Genomic DNA, 13,444 nt, shown 5'->3' on the forward strand with positions numbered 1-13,444 from the left:
ACAGGTCAGGGGAGAAATAGATCCACTAAACTCCACGGTAAGAGCTTGGACATACCTGCTCCAAAGAGTTGGATGCACCAATCCATATTGGCCCTACACAGCATTATGGCATTATCCAGACTTGCACCCACTACAGACTCGACAATACAAAAAAGTGGGATCCAAACTATGAAATGAAACTGGGAGACTTGTACCCAGAAGGGAAGTTCGCTTCACTAGGGCTGGTCCAAGAAAAGCTAGGCAAAGACCTCACTACGACGTTACAATATCACAGGCTTAAAGCAGCAATTAAAAAGAAATGGCCAGAATTCCCGGAGGAGCCGACCACACACCCGTTCCTGACTACAATAATGTTGCCAGAGGGATTCCTGGGAGGCATATCTACATTGTACAAAGCAGTACAAATACACACCTTCCACTAATAATATAAATGGGAGCGCGACCTAAAAATAAGTATAGAAGACCCACAGTGGTCCAAGTACTGCCATTACACCAAATCCATCTCAATAAATTCCAATATTGGACTAATTCAATACCAAATCTTGAATCACTTACAGATCACGCCCAACAGAATGTCCAAATTTGACATCTCCAGACAAATCCACTGTCCAAAATGCAACATCCTAGCAGCTAATTCCTTTCACAAGTACTGGGAATGCCCACCCATTAAAACATGTGAGCGAGATTCTGGACACACAAAGGCCACCCCACTCAAATACATATTAGTAGATATAGGAAAGATCTGTCAAACACTGAAGACTATTTGCTATATCAAATGCAGTGGCCAAGAGGAACATTCTTGAGGCTTGGAAAGCTAGAACAGCTCCAACTGCACAAGAATGGTTGAAAGATCTTATTTGGGTACAAGACTGCGAAGAAACATATATAAAGGGAATAGTGTCCTCCTAAAGACATCTGGGGCCCCCTCAGACTATACCTGGACAATGATGGGGTAGAATCTGAGGTAGATTCTGAATAAACCAAGCTTGGCGACAACACAGTCTAGACAATGGGTACAAAGGACCCCAAAATCAATGAACACTCATGCTTTAAAGTGCTGTATCTTGTGTAAAATGGTCAAATATACATATTGTATACTAAGTTCACCTATGTGATGTAATGCAAATGACAGCAAAAATAAAGGTTAAAAAAAAAAAAATCTCCAGTATTGGAGAGTTCCATTGGTCGTCTTCGGAATGAATTACCACTGGACCAGGAAACTACACTGAGTGGGAGGTGTCAAGATTTAAAAAAAACAAACCAGATCTACTCGCCTTGATGTCAACCATTACGATAGCCTTAACACCATTTATGAAGGACCATACTATGTTGCAAGCAATGATGCACTCTAAACTTGTCTTTTTAGAAGGATATGTAACGGTTCACTTTCAAGATACTTCTATTCACCCGTTGCAAACAAATCAAAGAAATTAATCATTTAAACACTCATCCAGTCAGCAACCCACTTGCTCAAGAGGGTCGCAGACAATCATGGTTGCTCCACAAGTAGATCCAACTGTAGTGTGAATAGATCTGCTTCCTGTTCTGCCTTTGACGATGTGGCGCCAACTTTTAATCCAATCAAAAGGACCGATTTGCGTTATATCTGAACACGGTGTGAATATTATTGAAGCTAACGTCGCAGACTCAGTTGAAGTGCAGAATTTGCCCTTTTCCATCTTGGAAGCATAAAAAGTACAAAGGTCTGAAACGTCACAGAAAGTAAAACAAAATTCTAAGACTATTCAACTTAGTAAAACATTGGTCCCTGAGTTGGTTCAAATAAAAGCAAAAAGAGAAACGCCCAGACCCGCACCAAGAAAGCGAACGGTGAAAAAGACAAAAAACCAAGACGTTTGAAATGGTGTTAACGAAGTCTAACACTTACGATCAATAGTGCTCACCAATGACTGTCGAGAAGGAAATGAGGCCAACAACACAAGTATTGCTGAATCTCTCAATACTCAGTGGATCACTCAACTAGCGACTTATAAAGTCTGAGAGTTGCAGGATCCCACTAGTGTTCAAGAAGATGGAATCCTACACTCACGATTAGAGTTGTCTCAGCCACCCTTTATTACTTTGGCGGAAAAAAGAAAAAGATGCAATATTTAAACTGTGATCAACGAGAATGATCGGAGATTAAGAGAATAAGTGACCCAGTAATGGCTCTGGAAATATAAATTGTGACTTCAAGTTACAATTGGCTATCCACAATGGATTCACATATCAGGTCTTTGGTTCCAGGAAACCAGAATGGTACCTGGGATCACAAACTAGTCAAACCTCATTTAAATACAGTTGATCTACAAAGGGTTCCGCGAGAGGTGGAGAAATCAAACGGAATCACATCTCACTAAATGTTTCATAATCAAGATGACTTACAAGCACACAATATGATCAACAGGTCGAACAACAAAAAAGTTGTTTTTGACTCTGCAAATGTTCGAATAAGTAAAGACAAAAAATCTTTGTCACGGAATGTAGATTTGCGAACATTCAAATTAGAATGAATATTAGACCGAGAATCCTTTTAATACTGAATAGAAGAGCAGTATTGGAACTCTTCGATCATATCCTAACTTGCGCTGATTAATTTCAAGAGATCTAAAAACCTTTGCGTTTGATGATCAAAGAACAGATAAAATATACTTGCTTATTACCTCTCCAATAATTAAAACCATGCTCATTGCTGCAACTGAAAAGACAGCCCACAACCTTGCTAAAGCATCTACAGCAACATTGTGGAATAACTTGATGGCGAACAAAGAAATGGTCATGCTAAATGGGAACTTCAAACCAGACAACCGTTTGCAAATAACATGGGAAAGGATGGGTTACTCTTCTATAATGGACTGTCTTTGTTTCACAACTTTTCTTAACACTAATATTCAAGATATTAAAAACAAGAGAAAGTGACCATTTACTTTTTATGGCATGGTCTGGATCTACGAATAAAGTCAGCTGACATGCTTTCGCTGATCTACAAGTGAGTAATGATGGTCGAAGATTGAAACTAACACAACATACCATCAAAAAATTGGCAACAGATCTTGACCATGAAAGCCTGATGGTAGACTATAATCCTCTGTTAGAACCACACCACTGTAATACAGTAAACAGACCAGGGTTACCAAATCCATATCTCCATACTTCTGATCAGGAGTTAGTAAATTGGCGAAAAAAGAAATCCGGAAATTAGAAAGCGTGGCAAAAAAATCAAGATCCACAGAGAACTTTGAAAACTTTCGACTTGAAAAAAAATAAACTTCAGAGCTTGGTTGCGGTCCATGAAACGTGCAATATATCAAGCTGACACCGAAGCCATGTTGAAGAGCTTGGTAAGTAAGAACACAGAACTTCAGGACCTTAAATAAATCAGTCCAAGTGCAACCAACAGAAATTCAATCAAATCTGATTGGTGAAGCCAGATGGATGCAGCAGTATGAGAAAGCATACACGGCACCTCAGTCTGTTATGGAAATCGACGCACTGAACGAAGGTATGGAGCAATGGGTCATGCCAACTACCCGAGATATTTGTTATCAAATTAGTCGACTAAACCACTCCCGAGCACCAGAGCCAGATGGTCTCACTAATCTCATGCTAAGAGAACACTCGAACGAGTGGGAGGCTTTCATATACACTTTGCTAAGGCGAATATCCACAAGACATCAAAAACCTCTGTCATGGAAAAAGGCGATAATTGTCACCATCTTCAAAAAGGGGGTCAGGGCCGATCCAAGAAATATCGCCCTATTGCTCTTTTAAGTGTTCTAGGTAAGCTTTATGGTACGATCACCTTATATCATTTTTGTATATGGTCCATGACATTAGGAGTTAACAACCCTCTCCAAACTGGATTTGTTAGAGGCATATGAACATCAGGCAACATCTTAATCATCGACACGTTAAAAAGTCGAGCTCAAAGTAAAAAAAGTCAAAGTATTCATGGCATTCATCGATTTTGGTACACGCTTTCGATCAAATCGATTGCCAAATATTGTGGAACAAATTGGAAGCAAAGAAATGTCCACCAATTCTTGAACCAATAATTGCCATGCATCAAGACACTTCATTGTGCGTCTGATTGAATACGAAAGGGTTGCTGTCGAAGGAAATGGCTAGAGCGCGTGGAGTCCAACAAGGCTGCCCCATGGCCTTGACCTTATTAAACTTTTTTCTTGCTGACCTGAAGAACACCGACTCTGACATAACTTTTCCTCTGCTTTTGGAGGAACAGCCTTACCTCGTCTACTTATGCAGACGACATCGTCTTAATAGACCAGATGCCAATAGGACTGCAACAGCAGTTAAACGGCTTGCAAACATTCATCAACGACAACAATCTTCAAATAAACAGACAAAGACCAAAATTGTGACCTTTGGCAACTCAGAGGGCAGAATGCCAACTCCTGGAGACTTGATGGAGAAAAAAATTCGAACAAGCAACATTCAAGTACCTAAGGGTGTGGCGGAGTGACAACTTCCGAAATGCCTATGGTGAGTCGCCTAAAAGCGGCCGCTAAGGCCTTGTCTAGTCAGCCCATTGCGGTAAACCAGATATATGGATGCTTTTCTATTCTACCCGTCCTCACATTTTTCTGCTCCAAAGTAGTTTCCACATTATCATACGGAGCCGATGCAATGCCATATATTCCAAAAATAAACACTAGAGAGCCTCTTTCGGAAAAAAGTTCTTGCCCTTCCTCAATATTGCTAATAAGACGAGAGCTGGGTCTGTCATCGCTGAAGTAAATTGTCCTATGGAAGAGTTTGAATTTATTCAGGAAATACTTTGTACCCGGACACCCTGAGATTTTGGTAATGTTGCGCACCGAAATTATAGCATCCCAGATTGTGGTATTACAACATTGGAGGGACAACATGTGTCAGGAGCTGAAAGAAATTGGAAGTTCTTTAGAGCTAATTGCCAATCCTATGCGTTGTAAAAAGAAATTAAGAACATTCGACTGGATTCAAACTTTGGAGTCTGCATGTTTGATGTAAATCTGTTGAACACATTTCTGGAGAAGCTCGCTGATTGGATACCATTTGTGACTACCTGAATTCCCTAACATAAAATTAAGAGACAAATTCCTGCGCACAGGACTCAACTTGCAACTAACAAATGAAGTGAGAGTCATTCAAAAGCTTTGTGTGAGTAACTCCTGTCGCCATTGCAAAAATGCATTCGAGATTAAAACCCTAGAGAATTGGATCATTTTTTGCCCTGCTCTGGTTGAGGGGCGTACCACCTTCTTCCATCTATTTACACGTGATTGCGTTGAACGTTTATTCTTGTACCAATAAAGGGACAGATAACACGCAAAAATAGTGTCTGTTCTGGTAGGAAAGAATGGAACAAGAAACTTGGAAGTCACAACATCGCAGGCATGAGTCCGACAAACTGATTTGGCACAAATGTGCTGAGTTTGCGCTTTGTTGATCTATTTTGATTTTGATGTTTCGATTTTTAGTTTTCGATTTTTTTTTTTTGTACTTTTCTTCTTGGTCTTTGCTTTTCTACGTGTTTTTTGTTTTGCTAAAGAAATTGTCATGTACAATTTTTAAATGCAAATTTAAAAACAAAAACAAAAAATTGGCTACTTTAAACTAATCAAAATGTTGACAAAAATATCTGCGGGCTTGCAGGAAGCCTCAGCGTAAACTTGGAGATGTGGTGGGCCTTCTTGTTCCCACTTTTAAAATGTATATGATGGCCATTAGACTACCTCAACTCTCAAGAGTTCAACTCGGAGGGTTACAATCGGCTCTACCTTTCCCCACTTTAGAACCTTTTTAGTAGTATAGATCCTCTCTCCCAGAGCAATGCTTGACAATGTTTTAAGGAAGCCTGGTTGCCAGGTTGGTCATTTACAAATCTGTAGGCCTCTTCCCTTATTTATCATGTAACTAACCCATTTAATTTTCTGATCACTTTAAAGTGTTGGGGGCTTCTGTTCAGTGGAAACCATGCACGTAGAAGGGGTTTCTCAGTTTGCGGAAATGTTTGGACAATGGCTCTTTTTTCACCGTTGAGATTCTTCAAACTGTTAGTATTGTCAGAAAAGACTTGTAGAAATACCCTTTTTTTTCGTTTACGTCCCTGTCGCAGCTGGGCTACTAAGATCGGCAATCCGGACAAGAGTCTAGATGAGTACTCTGGATCATGGGTTTTACACCTCAGTGGTCTACTCGATGGATCGATTATAGAAAAAGTTTGGGAATAGGGCTCATGCCTGAAATTGCGCAAAGAAATCTGACTGAACTGCTTGTTGGAATGGCACGAGACTTCCAGTGATGCCAATACGCAATCTCCTACAGCGCTGCACAGAACATATTGCTATCCCATAAAGCTTAATTATATTGATGAATCCCTTTCTCCAAACTGTTGTAGAGGATGTGGTGGAAAAGGCGCGTTTCCCACTTACTCGAGAGTGTCTTGTCGTATGCTGATTTAGGCCAGATTTGTCAGAAGGACCCGATTTTAAAATGTACTTCCTGAGGTCCCTCCCTCCCCCTTCATTTCTGTTGAACTGGCCTCGCTAGGCATTCAATGCATAAAGCAAACGGAGGGCGGGAGAGATGTAGCTTGCGAAGCTATGATTGCTAGAGACTGGTTTTGAGAACAAACTGAGCGTTGGTAAAGGGTCTTGGCAGGGTAGCTTCAAATAAAACATACACTGATTGAGAACCATCAGCATTTGGTAGACTTTTAGTTTTGGAGCTCATTCTTTACTCCATGTTTACTGTTTTTATTTCTCTATAAACTGCCCTTTTATTGCATAAATTACATCTTGCACAAATGGAACCCATTATATTAATTGCCTGCAAAACTGCAAAGTCATGCATATTATTGATTTACATAGCAGGGCGGTATCTGTGTATATATAATGGTTAACTGATTACGGACTCTTCCTCAAACATGGCTGTGACTTGAATATCGAGTTCCTTCCCTGTTTACTCTGTGGATACTCTATTTGTTTCTGTGCATTGAGTAATTGGGAGAACAAGGACACTCGTGCTGAGTGAGGACCTCGAATTCTTGATTGCTGTTAAGGAATCTGAACTAAGGGGCATATATTGGTTGAAGTACATTTGAAAGGCAAAAAGTGCACCACAGTGCACACATGTCACATGTTTTATCTTATTCACTGGGCAGTTTTATTCTTCCACGCCAGTGCCAACAAGCTCTTTGCCAGTTCTTTCTTTTCATAAAAAAGTATTTGTTTGGCAGACACATTTAAACCGCAGCAATACAGTGTTAAATGTGAAGTGGTTGGTACAATCGCATTGAACAAAAGATCAGATACCCGTATCCCAGTATTACAATTACTTAAACAAATTAAAGATTGTGACGCATCGTTTTAGTGTGGTGTTAGGAAACCAAGAAACTCGCTCCAGATGCGTCTAGGCATGGACGTTACATGTTGCATTGCAATAAATGTCTCCTCAGTCATTGGCCCTCAATTCCTTCAGTCAGTCTTTCCCCGGTGGGTGTGTTGATATTTCCATTTCTTAAGGATACTTCATTAACAATTATACAGTCCATATTAAGGAAGGATCTTTTGCATTGTTCCAGATCCCAAAGAGGCCACTTATGGGTGTCGGAGACTCCAGAATTCCGAGAGCATAGGGCAGGTCCCCATTATATGTAAGTAACCAGCATTGACACCTTTACACAGTGGAGCAGTTCTCCTGGTGAGGAGATATATACATATATATAAATATTTGGTTTTTTTTGTAGCTTATGTTGGGAAGCGGTCAGACCCAACCTGCCCCCCATAGGCGGTTTAGAGCGAGACGAGCCCCATTAGGAGAACTGTAATGGATTAAGGGGGGAGGTGGGCATTGTATTCCCACACGATGACCATTTCATGCTTCTTACACGTAGTATATGCATGCAAACAAAAGCACAATTTTATTATGAACAAGCGCCATTTTGTTACTTCGGTGGAACAGAAGGCCTGCGAAGCCGCATGGTATTTAGCGCGTTAGATTGCATGAAGGATCCCGATTCCCAAAACCACACTGAGATGGGCTGCGCTTCCAACCCCCAAGAAACACTAATTTGTTGTACAGGGTGTTGCCAATGTGTTTTATTTAGAAGGAATGTGCCCTGCAAGGCCATGAGACTGCGCCAGGCGCCTTAACGTGCATGCTTATCGCGGCCTGACTATAGCAGGCTTCCGACCCCCATCAAGCTAATCTCGAGTTACAGCACTCATAACTGTCTTAGATTTGAGACCCCCTGAATCCATGATAGTCCCTGAATGTGCATCCTGCTCTCCTCAAGAACTCCACCGCTCAGTGTTATCTGGCCCCCAACCTTCAAGCACATCTGTAGTGTTTGTGGGCACCTGCAGCAAGGGCCTCTAGGTAGCAGTTCTTTGCCTATGGAAGAGCTTATGTGGACTAAATGCAAGACTAGTACTGGCTCCCAGTCGTGATTACACTCTTGCCTGAGCCCGAAGCAGCAGTTCACTCTGTCTGGTTTGATTCACCGGATGCGCCATGCTGCTCTATATGGCCGTTAAGGTCCGTTGCGGCTAGCAGCAGGGGGGGAGGGCAGTGCCACTGCGCCACATCGCCCACACCACTAAGTTGTCACTGAGGCCAGGGGTTACCTGCCTTCTCGTTCCCGAGAAGCTACACAGGCCTTCCACTCTGCTATTTGAACTCCTATATTCCTCCCGGCAGCAACGTCACCAGTACGGCGCCACTGACTGCTGTTGCACCAGGCAAGTTGGATCACCCTCAGCCCAGATCCGAGCAGGCCTCCTGCACAGAGAGGATGCCCCGACCGGCATGCCATCCATTCCAGCAGGCGTTGGTTGCAGATATCTCCACCTGGAGTGCGCTCCAGACCCTCCAAACCTTCACAGCAGCTTCTCAGGCTCTTCGGCACCAGGAGTATGCACTCCGTTGATGGTTTACACACTGGTGAATAGGGCAGCAACAAATAATTTGGATGACTGGCACAGAGGTCTGGTAGCAGGTGGCCATCTTGCAGGCTGCTCGGCAGCGACACCCCCTCCACCCCCCTTTGGCTGTTTGTAATGCATTTTTTAATACGATTAATTGTTTGATCGTTACATCTTGGAGAGCTGGGTACATGAGGGGCAGGATCATGACAGCACGCCCCCCGAATTCCTCATCTCGCCCAGAAGCGGCTGGAAGACCCCGGGAACAGCCAGGCCGAGAGCACCACAGCTCACAGGAGAGCGGCATTCTCCGGCTGAAGTCTCACCTGACCCCCTCCGGGCTTCCGCATATATACACACTCTACAAAGGGGAGTCAATTCTCGAACCTTCTGGAAATTGCACTTGCGCAGTTGAGGAACAGCCGTCGGTTGCCAGCTGGGTCAATCGAGAGCTCCCCCAAGAAGCGCAGTGCCTCCCTTCTCTAAAAACACGCTCCACGGAGAACAGTAGCAAACCATAACAAAGTTAGCTTTCCCAGCAGAAATGTCCTTGACCGCATACCAGGTTTGGAAAGCATGTTTTTCTCAGCATTGTGAATCTAACACTCAGCAAAATGTGTGCAGCTTTTCACTGCGGCATGAAGTAAATATCCATCATGGCTCCGAGCACTCCCAGAATGCATTGCGCACCAGCGCCATTTTAGTTCAAGCATCACAGTAGTATAATTTGGATCTGACGTACTTTGAATCCAGGATGTCCTTGACTTCGAATTCTGGCTCCCTGGCAACTACTACTGGCTGCAGTGGCGTTGCTACCCGGGTCCCAGGTTGAACAGGTTTAAGGAGAGACACGTGGAACACAGGATGAATCTGCATGTTTGACGGCAAAGTTAGTCTGACCTCCACAGGATTTATCTCGTAGGTGACGGTGAATGGACCCAGGTATCTTGGACGGAAAGTTCAGGTTCCTTTTTAATGGACAAGTGTTTAGACACCAGCCAGACTTTGTCTCCTACTTGGTAGTTGGGGATCCTTTGCTCGGTGTTGATCAGCAAACTTCTTTTGGCGATTCTTAGCTTGAAGTAGGTGTTCAGCTGCCCTTTTAAAGGTTTGAGAAATGGTCGTGTGCAACGTTTTGACTGCTGGCATTTCCACGGTTGTAGGAACGTCCAACTCAGAAGTACGTGGGTGCCTGCCATACATGGTATAAAAGGGTGTCTGCCCAGTGCTGGTGTGTAGGGAATTATTATAAACATATTCAGCTATCCATAATAGGTCGAACCAGCTTCCTTCAGCTTGGTGTAACATGCAACGCAGAAACATCTGTTTGGTGATGGTGACTGGTGGATAGCCGGATGTCGATCTGGGCCGTAGAGCAGCATTTTCTCCAGAAGTTAGAATTGAGTACCTCGGTCTGAGACTAAAACTGAAGGAAACCCATGGAGCCGTACAATGCCTTCAAGAAATACCTTTGCCAGAGTGGAAGCATTTGGGAGTCCCTTAAGAGGAATGAAATGTGCCATTTTTGAAAATAGGTCCACAACCACAAGAATAGTGTTAAACCCTTGACTGGGTGGTAAGTCAGTAATAAAATCGAGGTACAACGTGTGCCAGGGTGCTGGTTGGATTTCCAATGGTTGTAATAGCCCAGCTGGTTTCTGCTTGGATGACTTGTTTTGAGCACACACTCCACAAGATAGGATGAATTGGATAATGTCTTGAGGCATGTGGGCCACCAATAATTTCGTTTTACCCTGCGTAGGGTTTTAGCGATTCCGGGGTGGCCCTTGATCAAGGAATCTTGATAACCGGACATGACTTGTTCTCGTAGTTCTTGGCTTGGTAAGAATAAACGATTCCTGAAGTAGGGCAACTGATCTTTTATCATGTAATGTTCTCCTTGTGCACTCCACGCTTGTTATTGCGCCGACCCCATCAGGTTTTGGATTTCTTTATGTAATTCTTTCCGAGTTATGGTTGCTGTGATTCCTAGGAGCTTGTCACTCGGGATGATTGCTATTGGGTCAGAGGTCTAATACCCTTGCTCTTCCACCCCCATACGGGAAAGGGCATCGGCCTTCCCGTTTTTCACCCCTGGTCGAAATGTAATCACATAGTCATGTTCAGCAAAAAAGAGCCCAACGTAGTTGTCATGAGGATTGGGCCTTTGCCGTTTGTAGGTACTGGAGGTTCCGGTGGTCAGTTATTACGGTGATTGTGTGTCTGGCGCCCAAGAGGTAGTGCTGCCATGCCTTAAAGGCTGACTTAATGGCCAGGAGTTCTTTCTGTGATAGCGTAATTGAGTTCAGGGGGTGTGAATTTACAAGACCAAAAGGCAACAGGGTGTAACTGGCCCGTTTCGGGGTCCTTTTGTGAGAGGACGGCTCCCATAGCCATGCTTGAGGTGTCCCTTTCCACCAGGTAAGGGAGATCAGGACGAGGGTGGCGTAAGATTGGGGCAGATGGGAATCTTGCTTTGAGTTCCTGGAAAGCTTCCTCGGGTTCTGTTGTCCACTGGAACTTTTTGTTGCTTTTCCTTAGCAATGACGTGATGGGATGCACGATTTGTGAAAATCCTGGGATGAACCGGTGGTAGAAGTTTGCAAAACCCAGCATACTTTGAACCCCCTTGAATGAATTTGGGGATGGCCAGTTCAGGATAGCATCTGCCTTGTGTACATCCATTCGGGCTGAGAATAAAGCCCAGGAATTCCACCTCGGAGACATGGAATGAGCACTTTTCGAGCTTGGCGTAGAGCTGGTGTTGACGGAGTTTCTCCTATACGGATCGGACGTGTTTAACGTGGTCCTACTTTGATGCGGAATATACTAGAATATCGTCGATGTACACAAGAGCACAGACATCAATCAATTCCCGTAGGACATCGTTCATGAAGTATTGAAATGCTGTAGGCGTGTTGCAAAGGCCAAAGGGCATTACTTGATGTTCGTACAAGCCGTATTTGGTGCAAAAAGCGGTTTTCCATTCGTCCCCCTGTTTTACGCGAACAAGGTGATATGCCCCCCTCAGGCCTAGTTTTGTGTAGATTTGGGCATCTTTGACTTGATCAAGCAATTCAAAGATCAGTGGCGGGGGTAGCGTTTTTATACGGTAATCTGGTTGTGTGCGATAGTTGACGCATGTTCTCAATTCCCCCTCCTTTTTATGGTACGAAGAATAGAGGACTGGCTGCTGGAGACTTTGAGGGACGGATGAACCCGTTGGCCAGGTATTGGTCAAGATAGGCCTTCCGGTCCTGGTTTTCTGGTTCTGAGTGCGTAAATTCGCCCACATGGGATTTGTGCGCCGGGTATCAGGTCGATTTGGCAATCGTATGGTCTTTGCGGTGGCAGGTTATTAGCCTGTTCTTTCTGAAAGACATCTTGAAAGTCCTGGTATTCACTTTGTAGGGTGCTGATTGCCACAGTTGCAAGCGTGGAGGTTCTGTTGTCTATTGGTTGTTTCTCTTGGCGATAATGTGTGGGCGCAAGTTTCGGGAAAGGCCAATACTTTTGCTCGCCAATCGATTGGAGGATTGTGAGCTACCAACCATGGCATTCCCAATCAACCGGAACTGTGGTGCATAAATGAGGTTGAAAACGATAGATTCTTGGTGTCCATCCTGGCACAGAAGGGTTAAAGCTGCAGTGCATTGGGATACTGGACCAGAAGCTATTTCTGTGCCGTCAACAGTGGTAACAGTGTCGGTGGTTGATTTAGGGCGTAACGGAAGACCCATTTTTGCCGCAAGATCCTGGTCGATGTAATTCCCAACGGCTCCACTGTCAATGTACTCTTACTGCGTTCATCTGAGATGGTTGTTGGTGATTGATCAAGACCACAGATAGTGCAAAATGGGAGGTCTGTAGTTCACTTTCTTCGCTCGACAAGAGAGTGAACTAAGGGTCAGGAGGGTAGAGGAGAGGCCCTTTTAGTGGTTGAAGCACAGAGTTTGGAGAAAGCGAAGACCAGAAGGGAGTTGGCAGAGACTCAGGAATAGGAGCGAGCTGGAAAGGAAACTCACGCAATGTGGGAGGATAGGGAGATGTGGGTAGATGGGGATGGGAAGCTGAAGAGTCGCTCGGAGAGAAGCAACAGACCAACCCAACTACCCGTTTAGGTCCCTAGGCAGTCTGACAAGAGTTACATAAGACTGGTTTCAAGGGTTCCCTAGCTATTAGGGGTGACCCAGCCATAGTCAACCGAATGCAGGTGAAATAGGGAGTGTGGGCTAGGGATGTGGGAACCCACCTCAAGGTTGAGAATAGGATGTAGGGAACTCCCCTAGATGAAGAACCCCAATTACCTTGCAGATATATAATTTCAACTTTATTAGAAAATCTATATCTGCAAGTCTATTGAGCACCCTGTCACACATAGTTAATGGTCCTCTGGGAGGGGGGGGGGAGGAGGAGGAGGAGGAGGAGGAGGAGGAGGAGGAGGAGGAGGAGGAGCCCCAGCTTGCTGAATGATGTTTGGCAAAAGTTACTCTTTCAGGCATGGGAGTCTGGACATT

The 13,444-nt window shown here is 44.1% G+C and overlaps 1 protein-coding gene across 2 annotated transcripts in view; it reads left to right on the top strand.

Moving 5' to 3' along the window:
- Positions 1–13,444, top strand: part of ARFGAP3 (ARF GTPase activating protein 3) — an 840,898-nt gene that overhangs the window by 46,427 nt on the left and 781,027 nt on the right. The window lies entirely within an intron of this gene.

The sequence above is a fragment of the Ambystoma mexicanum genome, chromosome 12 (assembly GCF_040938575.1).
Source record: "Ambystoma mexicanum isolate Mex_15411 chromosome 12, UKY_AmexF1_1, whole genome shotgun sequence".
NCBI classification, from domain to species: Eukaryota; Metazoa; Chordata; class Amphibia; order Caudata; family Ambystomatidae; genus Ambystoma; species Ambystoma mexicanum.